Source organism: Manduca sexta, chromosome 26 (genome assembly GCF_014839805.1).
Source record: "Manduca sexta isolate Smith_Timp_Sample1 chromosome 26, JHU_Msex_v1.0, whole genome shotgun sequence".
NCBI classification, from domain to species: Eukaryota; Metazoa; Arthropoda; class Insecta; order Lepidoptera; family Sphingidae; genus Manduca; species Manduca sexta.
The window spans coordinates 11,954,104-11,959,569 of record NC_051140.1 but is presented as its reverse complement, the minus strand read 5'-3'; positions in this window follow the sequence as shown (position 1 = coordinate 11,959,569).

Below are 5,466 nucleotides of genomic sequence, written 5' to 3'. Positions count from 1 at the left end.
GTGTCCTACGGTCACGGGCCTCCTCTACTACAGAGAGGGATTAGGCCTTAGTCCACCACGCTGGCCCAGTGCGGATTGGTAGACTTCGCACACCCTCGAAAATTCCTATAGAAAATTTCTCAGGTATACAGGATTCCTCACGATGTTTTCCTTCACCGTTAAAGCAAGCGATAATTGACATAGAATACACACATATTTTTTTAGAAAAGTCAGAAGTGTGCGCCCTTAGGATTTGAACCTACGGACATTCGTCTCGGCAAACCGTTCCACAACCAACTAGGCTACCGTCGCTTCTAACTACTACATAACTAAATCAATGATGTAAAGTTAATCATTCATTTTGATATTATACAAGTACCACTACATAAAATTGACAGGTGTGAGGCATTCAATAAAATTTTAATTTGAGCAACCGGAACAATATATTACGCACCTTATTTTTTTTCTGTGATTGCATATTCAAACCCATATTAGGCAATTACCAAACTGTACCGTGCATAGAGTGTATTTTTATTAGAGAGTTGTGAAGTAAATAAGAGGGGCTTTCAGTGAATCCTACACCGCGGACAAAATAAAATACAGGTTTGGTAACTTTTTCCCTCAGATTGATCCCAGTTCGCAAGATACAAAAAATTGTGTTCAAAAACGCATATATTGCATAAATTGATATTAAAGGACGTCGGAAACTCGCGATAAATATTTTGGATGAGTCCTTACAGTTTTGTTTGTTTGTCTCTGCACTGCAACCAATTATTGTTTTCAAGTCGTTTCAAATTTCCTAACACCACAATAATATTGTGTGGAACAGCCTCTACATGTTTGTTTAATGAAAAGTTACGCGATTAATGGTTGGCGACTAGAATTAGTAATTTTTTGCTGTAAGAGATTATTTTTTCTTTAAATAGTTAAAGTATTTTAAATTTCTGATACGGGAAATCTGTTTTCATAAGAATCACTTACATGGTAATAGTGTGTGGTTCTAATTTACTAGCACTAGGTAAAAAACAATAATTGATTATATATACTGTGTGTGCTTATATGTAACATATAATAATAAATTATTTTCTTTTGTCTACACAAGCCGATATTAAATAAAGGCTTCGAAACCCATGTATTATACACTATTTCTGAATTACAATAAACATAAATCATTTTATTCACTTTGTACGGGCACAAAAAAGGAGATTGGTTCAATTATTTGTAAACATTGTGTATTAATTAGTATTTTTGTTATTTCTCAGTTGTAAATATTCCTGAGTGGGTAATTTTCAACTAGACTTTTCCAGCTATTTATAGAAATAGAGACGTAGCAATGTATCAAGGACTACTGAAAGGATAAGCCTAAGAAATATATTTTTATAACCTTACAACGAAAGCTACGGCTTTATCAGAAAACCAGCATATTTTAACCACATGCATATTTAATTAGTTATACTATTATACTTAGTGTTTTTCATGAAAATATTCGCAGTTGTTTTTTTTTATTTGGCATGGAACGCTTCCAACAAGCAACATACATGATAATAAAATATAACATTTTACATAACAGTCATATTAGAGCATTCACCGAATTAGATGCCTAATAAAATAAATAACTTATTAAATTATCCATTTATTGTGTATATTCCACTACTACCGTGAATATTACATCCGTATTACATACGTATACCTACAGGAATTAATGACAATTTCAGAAATGTTGTATCCCACATAACCCACCTTGTGTTCTGTATTTTAATTCGCTATTAAGTATGTAATTTGAATGTAAAAACAACGTGCATATTACAATATACTTATTATATTAAACATAACATGCACAAGTATGTCATCATGCACATTTGACATATTCAACGTCATTCTTAGAATGATTGATGCTGAGCTTTTAGTACAATTTCATAGTTAGAACGTACTGTAACACGTCAAAAATCGTTGTAATCGTTAACTATACTTAATTTAGTGTAATAAACACCGGTGCAAAAGTAGAAACGAATCAGCGCGACTGTCTTACAGGTTTTTGCGTAACTACAAATAATTCTGATATATCTAACACTATCTAACAATTACTTAAATACCTGCTACGTTGTTGTCCATTACTTATGTCTTCCCTATAAATAAATTAAAATATCCCTACTTACCAACCTATCTATAAAAAATTGGTATTCTCAACGCAGTTTGGTGTGTTAAATATAGGGGTACCTACGTATCGATATTGACTATCGCTGTGATATGTTTCAACTTTAGTACGTATTTACATATTCATCACATCGATGTTTAGTTGATGTTGTTGCTTCGTTACTATACGTGTACTGTGTCGGATTAGATCATCGGTAGTTAGTGTTCGTTGTCAACCCAAAACTACTTGTTTAAATATTAATGTATTAACACTTTTAGTAAATTTAGTTGCATACTAATATTTTGAATGGTAACTCTATTTGTTTAACTTTTGTTTTATGCATTGTTTATTTGATTATATTGAAAAGCCTGAATAGGTAATCGATGTTATTACATTTGTGCCTAAACTAGTACAAAATTAACATCTGCTTAACATTGTTTTGGGCTACAAGACTATCCTGTCGTTACAATTTTACATAAAAATACCTACATATCGTTTATCATCTCTTGAGGTTATTTCTTTAAGGTCTTCCCCCGAGCAAAAAACCGTAAGCAATAATTCCATAGATTTACAGGCGCGAATATTCAGATTTACGAATTTTAAACTACAAAAATAATCCTTATTAAATTTTCAATCTAATAGCGTTGGTTGCAAATGAAACCAATGTATACTTTAGGAGCAGATCCACGGAATTAACAATATTAGAGGCATTTTCATTACGAAATTAACAAAACAAAATCCACATTATAAAAGTATTTAAATAACCAAAGTGAAGATAATACATTGCAGAAATATAATGTGTTTATTTTTCTATATCTATTGTAATTTGTGTGCGCGTTTTATTGGGGGTAGCGCCTTCGACGGGGTAATTAATATTATGTTTCCAATGGACTGTACCTACTTAATTTAATGCAGTAGAGATATATGTTAGATCATTATATGTACCCGTATGTTATCGTTTAATGTAATTTATTATGTCACATAATGAGATGTAAATGTAACAATCGGAGTGAGCACCTACGATATATTAACCTACCTATTCAAATGCCTTAAGCACCCTCTCGGTAAAGGTGTAATGTTTTGATTTATTTGTATAATTTGGCACTTCTACGCTAACGTTGGCCTTGCTTTTATGGTGTAATAAAATAAAGTGTAAAGGCTAGTGAAATTTTGATAACTAAATAACAACTAGACTTGAAATTGTAAATTGATAAGATATAAAACAATAAAATATTTATTAATATCTTACATTATATACACTTCATGTTCAGAAGTTTTTCTTACAGATGTAAATTTGATTTGTACGTATGTATGTATGTTGTTGCGGTTGAGTACCGCATAATTGCAAGGAACGACTTTCTGTATGCGTGAAATTAACAGGAATAAAAAATCTGGCTTGGTAAAGAAAAGATTTATTTATTTTCTTTAAAATTATTAGGTACCGAGGATTTTATAAAATATTATTTCAACATAAAAGTAATTGTTAAAGGCCTATCAATGGCGCTAAAAACAATTTACACAGCAATTTCACACGTTAGCTTATTACTTTGTAATATTATTTAAAATATTCTAAGGTATTTCAATCTCCATAAAAATAGAATGTACGCTTGGCCAGTATTCATTTACTTTAATTATGTTCTTATGTCTTCCAATTTTGACCTCTGCTTGTTTTCCATGCTGTGTTGTGAATAAAAATAAATACCTACTTCCAATTAAAATTGTTTACCTACTTATATGAAATATTTTTGTCGTATCCACCGCTATTTTGTATGCATGCAAAGCCGTTTTGGTTGATAACAGAAGAAAACGTCATACGTGTATGTTACCGTCAAAATATGTAGACTATATTATTACCTTAATATATAGAAACTACATAATTGTACAAAAGTGGGAGCAACTTCGTGATTTGTTCTAATGCTTAGCTTTAATGTGCTATTTTTCTATGCAAATAGTTTCTGTTCAATTTGAGTAAAAGGAAAAATTATTTTGTTATTTTATCAATTCAAGTTGCGTTTATTAGGCATTCATTTAAAATCTGTGAATTAGTTGACTATTCCCATCCCAAATACATATGAATATCAGGATGGCATACGTATGTTATGCCGTGAAAAAAAATCGTTGCACTATTTGTCTATTTTAGTATTATTATTAGATACAATACAATACTGCCCATGATTATTTATTAATGTGTGAAATGTACGATTTTAATTTTATCTGTATTGTATTCAATACAAAAGCCTCTGTTCTTCGATGTAAGGAAGCTTTTATATACGCTACTTATATCTCAATTAAAATTAATTTAATTTTTAAATATGTAAGTATTTTATTGCGATAGTGTGAAACCTTTATAATATTTTACTTTATTTTTATATGTAACGACAATCATAACCGTATGTCTTACATTATTTGGAAAATAATTAAGGCTCTTGTAGGTATTTGTCATGTTACAAATATCTACTTAGTATACCTATACTTACTTATTCTATTATTATGTATTAAAGAGATTGCAAAGGCCCATCAAGAAGTGTGCACATTCATTGCTTCCAACGAATAAGTTTTAAAATGAAACAAATTCAGTCGAATTTGCACTACAAAAAATTTGAAGACAATCATAGTCAGTCGTGGCCACCATGGCATCAAGATGATGAAGTTATGAGACAGGCGACATTCGTCAGAGCGCCTCTGTGATACACGTTAGCTATATAGTATAGGAGTCGTCGATTTAGTTATCATAATATACAATCAGTACTCGCAATTTGATGTTGTTCTCGATATGAGTTGCCCCCTGCGTCTTGTCAAGCATAATATTACAGTTATTTATTATATTATTGTATTGATTCACTTTATTAACATGTTTATTATGTCTTTAATAAAAACAATTGCTTAATGTCGACTTTCTTTCAAAACAACCGTTATTGCCTGTGCGTTTCATAATATAACTATTATAAATTATTAAGAGCTAAAATGTGTAACAATCAAATTATTGTACTCTGCCAATTTAAAGATCTACTTAAAAAAAATCCTTAAGTAGGATTTTTTTTTTGCGTTAATTCTCCTTTTCATCTCCAGATGGAAAGACATGGACAGAACTATGCACATCGTGCTTATTTCCGTCCCGTCATAATATCTAATTTTAAAAATCCTTGTTTCGTTATGGCCATCCATTCGTCCATGACTGTCGTCACAATACACAATTACAATTATTTATTCGAGATAAACCGAAGATAAACTAAGAAAAACAGCTACCTACTTGTTACAAATCTTTTGTCTTACAATATTGTTAAAATTCCAAAAGTTCAAAAATAATGTTTTCATTGATATTTGTATATAAGCTTTAAAAAAACGAAATTCCA